This window comes from Poromitra crassiceps, assembly GCF_964638095.1.
Source record: "Poromitra crassiceps genome assembly, contig: HAP1_SCAFFOLD_143, whole genome shotgun sequence".
NCBI lineage: Eukaryota > Metazoa > Chordata > Actinopteri > Beryciformes > Melamphaidae > Poromitra > Poromitra crassiceps.
Window position 1 is genome coordinate 473,479 of NW_028152222.1, and position 15,325 is coordinate 488,803.

The window sequence follows — 15,325 nt, forward strand, 5'->3', positions numbered from 1 at the left end:
CACCTGGGGGAGAGGTGAGAGAGACACCTGGGGGAGAGGTGAGAGAGACACCTGGGGGAGTGAGAGGTGAGAGAGACACCTGGGGGAGAGGTGAGAGAGACACCTGGGGAGAGGTGAGAGAGACACCTGGGGGGGAGAGGTGAGAGAGACACCTGGGGAGAGGTGAGAGAGACACCTGGGGGGGGAGAGGTGAGAGAGACACCTGGAGAGGTGAGAGAGACACCTGGGGGAGTGAGAGGTGAGAGAGACACCTGGGGGAGAGGTGAGAGAGAGACACCTGGGGGAGTGAGAGGTGAGAGAGACACCTGGGGAGAGGTGAGAGAGACACCTGGGGGAGAGGTGAGAGAGAGACACCTGGGGGAGTGAGAGGTGAGAGAGACAAAGCAGCAGCTGGCTTGGCTTTACTCCCTGGAAACCCCACGGAAAGTCTGTTAAAGGGTTAAAACGGGGTCAACAACACGTGCACGCGTGTTGCACGTGTGTGCAACACGCAGATGTATGCGTGCTCGCACACACACGCACACATGCACACACACACACACACACACACGCACACACACACACACACACACACGCACGCACACACACACGCACACACACACACACACTGAGTGAGTGCACTCACATTTCCATATGTCAGAAGGACATGCATAGGTAATGTCTCCTCCGTCTCGCAGCATGTTGACACGGAGATGCTCCACTGCCAGTGAAAAGTATCTGAGTCTGCCGTAGCCATTACTGCCCATATATGAGCTTCCTCCTGCCTTCATGTTACATTACTGAGCCCATATATGAGCTTCCTCCTGCCTTCATGTTACATTACTGAGCCCATATATGAGCTTCCTCCTGCCTTCATGTTACATTACTGAGCCCATATATGAGCTTCCTCCTGCCTTCATGTTACATTACTGAGCCCATATATGAGCTTCCTCCTGCCTTCATGTTACATTACTGAGCCCATATATGAGCTTCCTCCTGCCTTCATTACTGAGCCCATATATGAGCTTCCTCCTGCCTTCATGTTACATTACTGAGCCCATACATGAGCTTCCTCCTGCCTTCATGTTACATTACTGAGCCCATATATGAGCTTCCTCCTGCCTTCATTACTGAGCCCATACATGAGCTTCCTCCTGCCTTCATGTTACATTACTGCCCATATATGAGCTTCCTCCTGCCTTCATGTTACATTACTGCCCATATATGAGCTTCCTCCTGCCTTCATGTTACATTACTGCCCATATATGAGCTTCCTCCTGCCTTCATGTTACATTACTGAGCCCATATATGAGCTTCCTCCTGCCTTCATTACTGAGCCCATATATGAGCTTCCTCCTGCCTTCATGTTACATTACTGAGCCCATATATGAGCTTCCTCCTGCCTTCATGTTACATTACTGAGCCCATATATGAGCTTCCTCCTGCCTTCATGTTACATTACTGAGCCCATACATGAGCTTCCTCCTGCCTTCATGTTACATTACTGAGCCCATATATGAGCTTCCTCCTGCCTTCATTACTGAGCCCATATATGAGCTTCCTCCTGCCTTCATGTTACATTACTGAGCCCATATATGAGCTTCCTCCTGCCTTCATTACTGAGCCCATACATGAGCTTCCTCCTGCCTTCATGTTACATTACTGCCCATATATGAGCTTCCTCCTGCCTTCATGTTACATTACTGCCCATATATGAGCTTCCTCCTGCCTTCATGTTACATTACTGCCCATATATGAGCTTCCTCCTGCCTTCATGTTACATTACTGAGCCCATATATGAGCTTCCTCCTGCCTTCATTACTGAGCCCATATATGAGCTTCCTCCTGCCTTCATGTTACATTACTGAGCCCATATATGAGCTTCCTCCTGCCTTCATGTTACATTACTGAGCCCATATATGAGCTTCCTCCTGCCTTCATGTTACATTACTGAGCCCATATATGAGCTTCCTCCTGCCTTCATGTTACATCTAGGGCGGCTCTATGGCTTCTGACATGGCAGCCAGCAGCATTATTGCTGCTGGCATATTTGGCCATAGGGATGCAGCACGATATATCGGCAATCATATCGGTATCGGCCGATGTTAGTCATTTTTTTTTTAAATATATTGATATCGGTACGATGAACAACATAACGGTAATGTTAATATCGATGATCGGTATCGGCCTACGTTTTCATATTGAGAGGAGACAATGCGGTAAATCTATGATTTATTCATGGGCTTTTCCAAATGTTTTGGAAATAATTACTTTTTAAAAATCACAGTTTACATATATGTGTTTTTCAGTATGTACAAAATTTGATTGTCATCGAAATGTTTGGCCATAACAGCCAAAATTGTCATATCGGTACATCCCTAATTGGCCATGATTGAATTGTGCCATTTGCTGTATGCAAATAAACACTGGTAGTGATGATCAGTCAAAAGTCATTGTCTGTCATTGTCCATGTCATTGTTTGGTCCTGGCACTCCAGCCGTCCGGTGGGGGGGATCCCTCTTCGCCCAAGGTTTCTTGCAGGCTTTTCCTTTTCTTCACTGAGGGTCTAAGGTCGGCGGTGCCAGGCAGGCTGGGATCAGCTCGTTAGGATAGGTAGGGATCAGCTTGTTAGGATAGGTAGGGATCAGCTCGTTAGGATAGGTAGGGATCAGCTCGTTAGGATAGGTAGGGCTGTTATGTGGGATCAGCTCGTTAGGATAGGTAGGGATCAGCTCGTTAGGATAGGTAGGGCTGTTATGTGGGATCAGCTCGTTAGGATAGGTAGGGATCAGCTCGTTAGGATAGGTAGGGCTGTTATGTGGGATCAGCTCGTTAGGATAGGTAGGGCTCGTTAGGATAGGTAGGGCTCGTTAGGATAGGTAGGGCTGTTATGTCTTTCCAACATGCTATTTTGTGTCCTGTGCTTTGTTTTGTTTCCTTGTGGTTTATTTCGTTGCATCGTTCTCTGTAAAGTCCTTTGAGAAATGCTTTGTGATTAAACGCTATAAGCCTGACTTGACTTGTTGACTTGAATCCTGTCTCCCCCCCCCCCCCCCCCCCCCCGATAGATTTAAGCCTATTTTACGGGCATGACACCTCTCTGATCCCTGGGTGTTTCCAGCTCTGACTAATCTCTGGATCTCTTTCCAAGCAGGTAGAGAGTGAACGCTGTGTGTTTGCTGCAGAAGCCTGAGGGAAATTAGTGTAGATTGCAGGAATGCAAAGGAGAGAAAGTAAGAGTGATAGGCATGTTAAAGATCACGCCCTTAAGGAAGAGCTCCATTACTACCCCCGCCAACCATTACCTGCCCCCCCCCCCCCCCCCCACACACACACACACACACACACACACACACACACACACACACACACACCTGCCACCCCCCCCCCCCCACACACACACACACACACACACACACACACACACACACACACACCTGCCACCCCCCCCCCCCCCCACACACACACACACACACCTGCCACCCCCCCCCCCCCCACACACACACACACACACACACACACCTAAACAACAGACAAAACACTCCTCGTCTGTCGGATGGATTGGCGCGTCACACCCTCTCCCATCTGAATGGGTTCCAGGCCTAAATTTTATTGGGTTTATAAATCCAGGGGGCTTAAACTTTAAAAGGAGGATTAAGTAATCTAGGTGCGTGACTGTTATCGACCCCTATTGGCGACCAAGGAATTGCAACAACATCAGCAAGTCTCTGGCTCCACTTTCGTGGCCTGTAATTGACTACAGTATATATATATATATATATATTTACAATAAAAGTCAGATAGCTGCTTGAAATGTCTGAAGAGGTAATATATCACAATGCTTACTGTACTTGGTTTGAGAGTTAACACTAGTAGCTCTGTCCTCCATTGCAGTTGCAGTCGTTTAAAATCAGGGAGACTCCGATCAAGTCAGCAACATTAAGATGATGTCTGTATAGCCCTCTCACGACACGATCATTTGGGCAGATAATCGTATATCGGCCGAATTATAACAAGTTGATTCTCTCTGGCAGGAGCGAGAGGCAGAGTTTGGCCAAAGGGGACGAGCCTGTGGTGAGTGCTTTTTTCTTCTTCTTTTTTCTTTAAAACTTTTCACAATGCTAATCTAGCAAAACATTGTGTGTATTTTGCTCCTTGGTTATAGAACTCACTGGTAACACACAACCTGTCGATGCTTTGATTAGTCCAGATTTACTATATAGGTGTGTTTCCTGATTCTGGATACCTGTTAATGGACAACTGCACTTGTAAACACTTCTGTGGCTAATGTAGCTTTTACCTTTCAAGTGATTCACACTGACCAATTACAAGTAAAGCAGAGCTTGTATACAAAAGTCACATGACTCACAAGTAGCTCCTTTATTGGACAGAGATTTGGTGACCTGTCTTCTTCTGTGGTGTTATACGAGTTAAGAACACGTGAATAAATATGTAAGAATAATGCCAACATCCATCTCCTTATTACCAATGAACCTTTTCATTGTGGTGTTGTTTCCTGTAGTTGGTTAGATCTCATTGTGACTCTCTAACAGACCACATCAGAGTAAGTGTTGGTGTTGGGTTAGGCTTAGGGCACTGATCTCTGTTTGTCTGCAGGTTCCCGGAGAGACTCAAGGAGAGGCAGCACCAGCCGGCAAGAAGACCATCGAGACGGTCAAAGCTGTGAGTTCTGACTAGTGTGATCCCGTGTGATCTTCTCCCTGTGTGATCCCGTGTGATCTTCTCCCTGTATGATCCCGTGTGATCTTCTCCCTGTATGATCCTGTGTGATCTTCTCCCTCTGTGATCCCGTGTGATCTTCTCCCTCTGTGATCCCGTGTGATCTTCTCCCTGTGTGATCCCGTGTGATCTTCTCCCTGTATGATCCCGTGTGATCTTCTCCCTCTGTGATCCCGTGTGATCTTCTCCCTGTGTGATCCCGTGTGATCTTCTCCCTGTATGATCCCGTGTGATCTTCTCCCTGTGTGATCCCGTGTGATCTTCTCCCTGTATGATCCGTGTGATCTTCTCCCTCTGTGATCCCGTGTGATCTTCTCCCTCTGTGATCCCGTGTGATCTTCTCCCTGTATGATCCCGTGTGATCTTCTCCCTGTGTGATCCCGTGTGATCTTCTCCCTGTATGATCCCGTGTGATCTTCTCCCTGTATGATCCCGTGTGATCTTCTCCCTGTGTGATCCCGTGTGATCTTCTCCCTCTGTGATCCCGTGTGATCTTCTCCCTGTATGATCCCGTGTGATCTTCTCCCTGTGTGATCCCGTGTGATCTTCTCCCTCTGTGATCCCGTGTGATCTTCTCCCTCTGTGATCCCGTGTGATCTTCTCCCTGTATGATCCCGTGTGATCTTCTCCCTGTGTGATCCCGTGTGATCTTCTCCCTGTATGATCCCGTGTGATCTTCTCCCTGTATGATCCCGTGTGATCTTCTCCCTGTGTGATCCCGTGTGATCTTCTCCCTGTGTGATCCCGTGTGATCTTCTCCCTCTGTGATCCCGTGTGATCTTCTCCCTGTGTGATCCCGTGTGATCTTCTCCCTGTGTGATCCCGTGTGATCTTCTCCCTCTGTGATCCCGTGTGATCTTCTCCCTGTGTGATCCCGTGTGATCTTCTCCCTCTGTGATCCCGTGTGATCTTCTCCCTCTGTGATCCCGTGTGATCTTCTCCCTGTATGATCCCGTGTGATCTTCTCCCTCACACAACAAATCAGAATGACCCACAGGCGGAGAAAACTAGAGCACAAGGGGATTCATGTGTGAACAGCCTTAGAGAAATATCACTGGCCCTCGGCCTCACCAGCGTTTTATCTGCACCCAAGAAGGAAGGTTACCTGCAGTGTCGATGAAGTTTGGTAAGTACTGTAAGGTAGGTCAAGCCTCTGCTTAAGAAACCCTCCCTTGACCCTACTGCTATTCAGAACTACAGACCTGTCTCTCTTCTCTCATTCCTTTCCAAAACCCTCGAACGAGCAGCGTCCGAACAACTTTCTCTCTATCTCTCCCAGAATGACCTCCTGGACCCTCTGCAGTCCGGTTTCAAGGCCTCTCACTCCACTGAGACAGCTCTTCTTGCTGTCACAGAGGCCCTTCACAAAATGTAAAAAAAAAAAACTACTAACCTAAACTAAACTTGTACCACTGTTCCTTCAGAAGTTGTAGCTGTCATAGACTGTACTCCATAGTTGATTGCTCTATTGCTGACATAAATGTGTTATTGTAAGTCGCTTTGGATAAAAGCGTCTGCCAAATGACGTAATGTAATGTAATGTAATGCCTTGACGGAATTTCATCAAATTTGCCTCAAACATTAACTTGGCCTCAAGGATGAACTGATTACATTTTGGTTATCAAAGGTCAAGGTCACTGTGACCTCTCGAATGTCATTTTCAAGCTTGTTAACGCGATATCTCAAGAATGTCTTGATGGAATTTCTTCGAATTTGCCTCAAGCGTCCACTTGAACTCAAGGATGAACTGATTACATTTTGGTGGTCAAAGTTCAAGGTCACTGTGACCTCACAGACACCAATTTCCAAGCTCTGTAACGCAACATCACAGGAGCGCCTTGACGGAATTTCTTCCAATTTGCCTCAAATGGCGATTTGGACTCAAGAATGAACTAATGGCGGAGGCATAAGTCCGCGTTGCGGTCGTTCTCGTTTTTTTTTGCAATTCCATTGCGGGCCACATGTGGCCCGCGGGCCGCAAGTTGAGTATCACTGCTCTATACTATAGAGAATAAAAAAATAGAGCCTATATAGAGTCTATAGGCTATATCCCTTCCACTACTTTTCAAGAGACCCGCACAAAAGTCAAGAAACCACCATGTTGGATGGATCAAGTGTTAAAACCCTGGGCGAATGACATTTGCACAAAGTTATGCACGAGGATCCAGGAGCAGCTTTTGTCAGTCACACAAACAAACATAGCGTCCGTGAAACGGCGTGTTTAACTTGAACGTTTTATAAGCTTTTTAGCCTCGTTCCTTTGTCCTGAGCTGTCCTCTGCTCTGATCCGTGTCAGACTGAGTGGACAAAGGGGATTAGATGGGAAATACCGGCATAACACAACAACATAGAATGGGAATGAGCTCACCGCGCGCTTCCTCTCGGAGCCGTGGGACTGAGACTGCAAATAGGGACAAATATGTGCAGGGACAATTTCTGGGGGACACACTTCAAGACCTTTTTTGTCATTTGTTTAGATCTCACCCAAAAACAGTTGGATGCTCAGAGTTGAGCGGAAACATTGTGAATGACTGATAATAAACAGTAGCATCAGTATTAGAACTCCTCCCGACTCCTAAGTAGCGTCAATATTAGAATTCCTCTGAACTCTTTGCTTAGATGCACTCGCTCGCTGCTGCTTGAGAAACACAGAGACAGGCCGGCTCACACGGCACGGCAGTTCGTGTCGGCAGTCGCCAAACCGTCATCTATTTAGTGGTGTACATACACGGACGCGTTTTCTTCTGTTTGTCCCATGACAGGCAGACACGTTTTCTTCTGTTTGTCCCATGACAGGCAGCACCATCACATGATTTCATGTTTTTCCTGTCACTCAGAACGACCGCGTAATTCAACTGCAAGTGACGCGTGTTACATTGAAGTAGTAAGGGAGTAGGCGTCCGTGTTCTGATGTTTGTCACCTTTTTCCCCACCGTGTCCCATGTTTACCCGCTACCCACCAAGTTGTTTTAGTTGCCTAACCTTAGCCAAGTTGTTTTAGTTGCCTAAACATAACGAGGAAACACAATACATTTTTCAACAAGGAAATGGTGTCACGCGACCAATGATGGTCCGCCAAAATAACCAGGAAGAGCTGGGGTCGCTTCGCGCAATGCGATCGTGCTGACCGTCACGAAAAAAAGAAAGAAAAAAAACGTGTCCATGTACACGACCAATAGATAACAGTTTGGTGACTGCCATCACAAACGGCTGTGAGACCATGTGGGCAGAGAACACTTGAACGTTCCCCTCACAGATGAATCCGCCTCTCGTCTCTCACGTTGTCCCTTCTCTTGACAACAGTCTTCTTGTACTGTAGATTCATGCCCACTTGTTTCAGGTGGAAGGATTGTGATTCGGGGGGGCGACGTTTCTTTGTGAATAAACGCACGTCGCTCTCTGAGTTTCACTTTGCTTTGTCTGTTTCAAAAGCGGTCTGGCTCAGCTTTCCACAAAGAGCGTTTCATGTGTGAAGACAGGGCGAGTTGAAGGCCCTGCTTCCTCTGTGTGCGGCGGGTTCTACTTGATGTGTGACAGACAGCGGGGCTGGTATACTGGCCTACAGGGCTTAGTTAGAGAGCCATAAACAAAAAAAAAACCCCAGAACACAGGACACATCTGCTGCCACACAGTAGCTACTATCTGCTAGAAAACAGCATCTGGGGAAGCCATCAACGGCTACATGGTGGAGAGAGGAGGATGGAGAGGAGATGAGAGGAGGAGAAAGAAGTATGGAGTGAGAAAGCAATAAGACGAAGGACTGTCAGTGACAAGGTCTTTCACAAAGGGACAAGGAAATCTCCAAACCATAAAACATACATTGGGAAAGTGTGGTGCGTATACGGTACGTGCGTGTGCTGCTGTGTTTTGCACGTGTGGGATCGGACGACTCGCGGGCAGATGTCTTTTGTTTGCTGCTGTGGAGCGTCATGGAAAAGTCTTCTTTGAGTTCAGGGACGTTCACAACAGTTCTTCACACTGTGTCTGGAGAAGCAGCAGAGGTAGCAAAGTGACAATGGACTAGACAGACTGGCCACGAGAGGAGGGAAGTGCATGTATGGAGAACATCTTACAGCACGTGGATCTTGAACACACCTTATAAAGCGTACATGCTGGAGAGAAGTGATACGTTATTGTGATTGAGTATTGTATAGGCAAGCCAGAAAGCACAATAGCTCTTAATGAAACAATATGAAAATAATATTTGCTACAGTCATGCAGGGTCGATAACTGGAAAAGAGGTAACTGGTATAGAGCACGACCGATACTGCATTTTTTAGGCTGATGCCAATACCGATATTAGGGAGTAAAACAATTCCGATATCGATATATCAGCCAATATTCTTATATTATATTATACACATTATATTACCTTTTTTTTGCAATGATCCCTCAAATATCAAACACTTGACAAAGATATCGCTTGACATGACTTGAGATATGTAAATGTAGGCAGGATATTTGACAGCTTATCAATAAACTTTATAGTCCATAATGACATCAATGCAATGAAACAGCAAACTTCACTGAGAATTTAATAATGATAAATAACTAGAAATACAAAAACACAAATAGAACAAATATTAAATATAACTTGAATTAAGAAAAAAGATCAAATATACACATCATGCTGTCTATAACTTAAAAAATACTAAATAAAAAAAAGATCTGCAATATCTGCCAACATATCGGCTGATACCGATATATCGGTTATCGACCAGTATTGGCCGATAATATCGGTGGACGGATATATCGGTCGGGCTCTACTGGTAATACATTCCAGTTACTGTTCTTTACGATTTGATGACTATACCATCTTAATCACTGAACTAGATTCCGAACTGATCGGGATGAGGAAACACAGACATGACATCACTACAAGTCCTGAAGCTTGATTCGTCATTGTTTAGTCAACACGTCGCAGTGAAAGTGCTTGCTGCCACACACGGGGTTTTGGAAGCTTTGTGATCAATCATAAAGCTTTCATTTGGACCTCGTTATGTAATCAATACAGAAAGCCAACTATACAAACGGATTGGAGCAGTGGGATGGTTTCTCTCAGCACTGGGTTTTTGAATTCTAGCCTTTGAGTAAAACACACTGAACAAACCCCTGCTGTCCCAAGAGGTATCAGTCGCATCTTTGTCCAAAAACACTGTTCAAAGGAATATTGAATACCTCATTCTTTCAATTCCAAGAATGTCTCACCTCTTGGCCTTGAGAAGATGTTTCCACGTGCAGCCAACAGCTACGCACGCAGCGTCCAAAGGCACTATTATTGCAATTATGGGGCGCCGAGTGCGGGAAACTCTACCTTATTAGCGGAAATTGGTTTGTAATTGTCAGCTTAGGGTTTTGTTAATGTAGAAAGAGCCAAGCAATACGATAAAGCGGGTTATTTATCTGAAAATGTCTTTTTGTCTTAGAACTTGGCACCTCATTTGACGTGGGAATAGTTCTGGACAGATGCCCTGGACAGATGTTCAAACATCTGTCTGCTTGTTCCTTTTGGGACGCAGTTCTTGTTGGACGGGAGAGGCAGGGTCAGACACTCAGGAGCTTTCTATACGCTTCACAGTATGAAGGCTGAGGGGGGGGGGCGGACAGCAGCGGGACGGTGAGACAAAGAAGGAGACAAAAGACAGAGACGTCCCTCTACGATTATCCCTGCTTTGTGGATTTAGACTAAGGGCCGGTGTTAATATTTTAGACATAATTGGTATCTTTGGCTGAACTTATGAGGTTGGAGTGTTTATTGTCGTGTTTATTTAAGTGTACAGTAGTGTCTAATCTGACTATCTGTCATGCAGTGGGCCACAGTAAATAGCGCAGTCAGAACATGCTGATCAGCTTTCGTATCTTTAAATCTCATGGGATGCTGCTATACTTGCCCTATCAAATCCCATCTAGAGTGAAGCAAACATCTATCAGAATCAGAATCAGAAAGACTTTAATGATCCCCGGGGGGAAATTGGGACAGGTTACAGTAGCTCGCACTCAGAACACAACATAGCATAAAATAAACAGTAGTAAAATGCGATAAGTAAGCAAAAATAAAGCCAAAATAAAGCCAAAATAAAGTAGAGTACGTATAAAGTAAGCAAAATAAGTAAAATAAGTAGACTAAGTGATCGATCTAGACCGGTAAACCATGCTGATCATGTGAACTCACATTCTGTTTGGGCGTCCGGGTAGTGTAGCGGTAGATTTCCCTGCCTACCAACACGAGGGTCGCAGGTTCGCGCCCCCGTGTTACCTCCGGCTTGGTCGGGCGTTCATACAGGCACGATTGGCTGCGGGTGGGAAGCCGGATTCGGAGTGTGTATCCTGATCGCTGCACTAGCACCTCCTCTGGTCAGTCGAGGCGCCTGTTCGGGGCGGAAGGGAACTGGTGCGGGACTAGCGTGATCCTCCCACGTGCTACGTCCTGCCGGTGAAGCTCCCCGCTGTCAGGTGAAAAGAAGCAGCTGACAACTGCGCATGTGTCGGAGGAAGCGTGGTGCTAGTCTACGGCTCTCCCCAGATCAGCAGAGTGGGTGGAGCAGCGACAGGGGCAGCAGGGGGAAATTGGCCAAGTACAATTGGGGAGAAAATGGGGGGGAAATCAGGAAAAAACAATACTCACATTCTGTTTGGTTCTGCCGGTCAGTCTGGCCTGCCTGTCCACATCGATTTCAGTGGGCGGGAGTTCTTGCCTCGACAGCCAACTCCTTCAGCCAATCAGTGTCACCAAATCCAATCCCACTTCCACTCTGCTGGTGCATACTCTTGTTCTTGTTTAATTGCTGTTAACGAGTCTATTTCTGCAATCACTGCACTTATGGTTGTTTACTCTACTAATGTTAACGTTGCTTGGGGGGCCGCCATACTCTTTTGCCAGCAGCGTCCCTGATTTGCCGGTTACGTTGTCAACTACGAGGCAGGTCTCTGATTGGCCCGTAGTACACTTTGTAATTTCTGGAAATTGCCGGAGGCGGGCTGGAGGGCCGACTGATCGGCAGAACGAAACAGAATGTGAGGTCACGTGATCAGCATGTTTACCAGGTGAGGAAACACGCTGATCACATGATCAGCATGTTTACCAGGCGAGGAAACAGGCTGATCACATGATCAGGATGTTTACCAGGTGAGGAAACATGCTGATCACATGATCAGGATGTTTACCAGGCGAGGAAACAGGCTGATCACATGATCAGGATGTTTACCAGGCGAGGAAACAGGCTGATCACATGATCAGGATGTTTACCAGGCGAGGAAACAGGCTGATCACATGATCAGGATGTTTACCAGGTGAGAAAACACGCTGATCACATGATCAGCATGTTTACCAGGTGAGGAAACACGCTGATCACATGATCAGGATGTTTACCAGGTGAGGAAACACGCTGATCACATGATCAGGATGTTTACCAGGTGAGGAAACAGGCTGATCACATGATCAGGATGTTTACCAGGTGAGGAAACACGCTGATCACATGATCAGGATGTTTACCAGGTGAGGAAACATGCTGATCACATGATCAGGATGTTTACCAGGTGAGGAAACACGCTGATCATGTGATCAGGATGTTTACCAGGTGAGGAAACACGCTGATCACATGATCAGGATGTTTACCAGGTGAGGAAACATGCTGATCACATGATCAGATGATCAGGATGTTTACCAGGTGAGGAAACATGCTGATCACATGATCAGGATGTTTACCAGGTGAGGAAACACGCTGATCATGTGATCAGGATGTTTACCAGGTGAGGAAACATGCTGATCACGTGATCAGGATGTTTACCAGGTGAGGAAACACGCTGATCACATGATCAGGATGTTTACCAGGTGAGGAAACATGCTGATCACGTGATCAGGATGTTTACCAGGTGAGGAAACACGCTGATCACATGATCAGGATGTTTACCAGGTGAGGAAACACGCTGATCACATGATCAGGATGTTTACCAGGTGAGGAAACACGCTGATCACGTGATCAGGATGTTTACCAGGTGAGGAAACACGCTGATCACGTGATCAGGATGTTTACCAGGTGAGGAAACAGGCTGATCACGTGATCAGGATGTTTACCAGGTGAGGAAACACGCTGATCACGTGATCAGGATGTTTACCAGGTGAGGAAACACGCTGATCACGTGATCAGGATGTTTACCAGGTGAGGAAACAGGCTGATCATGTGATCAGGATGTTTACCAGGTGAGGAAACAGGCTGATCACGTGATCAGGATGTTTACCAGGTGAGGAAACAGGCTGATCACGTGATCAGGATGTTTACCAGGTGAGGAAACACGCTGATCACATGATCAGGATGTTTACCAGGTGAGGAAACAGGCTGATCACGTGATCAGGATGTTTACCAGGCGAGGAAACAGGCTGATCACGTGATCAGGATGTTTACCAGGCGAGGAAACAGGCTGATCACGTGATCAGGATGTTTACCAGGCGAGGAAACAGGCTGATCACGTGATCAGGATGTTTACCAGGCGAGGAAACAGGCTGATCACGTGATCAGGATGTTTACCAGGTGAGGAAACACGCTGATCACATGATCAGGATGTTTACCAGGTGAGGAAACACGCTGATCACATGATCAGGATGTTTACCAGGTGAGGAAACACGCTGATCACATGATCAGGATGTTTACCAGGCGAGGAAACAGGCTGATCACATGATCAGGATGTTTACCAGGTGAGGAAACAGGCTGATCACGTGATCAGGATGTTTACCAGGTGAGGAAACATGCTGATCACATGATCAGGATGTTTACCAGGTGAGGAAACACGCTGATCACATGATCAGGATGTTTACCAGGTGAGGAAACAGGCTGATCACATGATCAGGATGTTTACCAGGTGAGGAAACAGGCTGATCACATGATCAGGATGTTTACCAGGTGAGGAAACACGCTGATCACATGATCAGGATGTTTACCAGGCGAGGAAACAGGCTGATCACGTGATCAGGATGTTTACCAGGTGAGGAAACACGCTGATCACATGATCAGGATGTTTACCAGGTGAGGAAACACGCTGATCACATGATCAGGATGTTTACCAGGTGAGGAAACACGCTGATCACATGATCAGGATGTTTACCAGGTGAGGAAACAGGCTGATCACATGATCAGGATGTTTACCAGGTGAGGAAACATGCTGATCACATGATCAGGATGTTTACCAGGTGAGGAAACACGCTGATCACATGATCAGGATGTTTACCAGGTGAGGAAACATGCTGATCACATGATCAGGATGTTTACCAGGTGAGGAAACATGCTGATCACATGATCAGCATGTTTACCAGGTGAGGAAACATGCTGATCACATGATCAGGATGTTTACCAGGTGAGGGAACACGCTGATCACATGATCAGGATGTTTACCAGGTGAGGAAACATGCTGATCACATGATCCGGATGTTTACCAGGTGAGGAAACATGCTGATCACATGATCAGGATGTTTACCAGGTGAGGAAACACGCTGACCACATGATCAGGATGTTTACCAGGTGAGGGAACACGCTGATCACATGATCAGCATGTTTACCAGGTGAGGAAACACGCTGATCACATGATCAGGATGTTTACCAGGTGAGGAAACATCAGCACACCTCGTTGAATCTGATTGACCTGAAACGATGTGGAAGCCACACTCGAGCCCACACGCTGTTGCCATTTTTTCAGGAGGTCAGCTTTTACTTGTATGTTACTGTTCAAAAATGGATGCCTTTCCGTTTGACTTCATTGTGTGTGTGCGTGCGCGCGTGCGTGTGCGCATCTGTGTGTGTGTGTGCGCGTGTGTGCGTCTGTGTGTGTGTGTGTGTATGCGCGCGTGTGCGTGTGTGTGTGTGTGTAGCACTATTCTTGGGTGGTTAGGGCTTGGCAGACACACCCTGTCCTCTGTGCCAGACAGTTTCTCTAATCAACGCAGCTGCAGGTCACTGGAGGGAAGATGGCTGCTCGCTAAGCCGTTCTAACTGGGACAAGATGTCACGGCTTCGGCCGACATTCGGCATAAAGCTCGATCGCTTCACTCACAAGACGTCAGGGGGGGGGGGACTGTTCCATAATCATTTCATCATGGAACCCCAAAAGAGAGATCTCAATATCCTGCGTCTCTACGCCATGAAGGTTGAGTTTGCTTACCGTGTTACACTGACTGTTGCAGTAAAGCACTTCCAGCCTGCGTTTATGGCCACGCTGAACCTTCGCAGTATAATTTGCCGCTGTGTTTTTCCACTCTCTTGGCCATAGAAAACATTCCTATCAGACAACGAGCAAAAAAGCCCGTGCTTGATATGATACAGGATATTCCATTGCCTGTGTCGCTCAGAGTATGAGAAGGACCGGGTGCTTCTTAGTCATGGACGCCTCCTTTAAAGGCTGAGGCTGTGTGTCCACATAGCGCTTTGTTCCTGAGCCCTTTCCTCATCAGCCACGAGGCGCGTCCGCTCCAGACGACCGCTGGTTGACGTGAACCCCTTTTTCCAGCCGGGCGATGGAGAAATAGGATGTGGCAGGCTGATCGTTGAACTGACGTTCCTGTAGCAGCGATCATAAAGGTAATATGGATTATACCGGACATCTATTGTAATATCTGGTA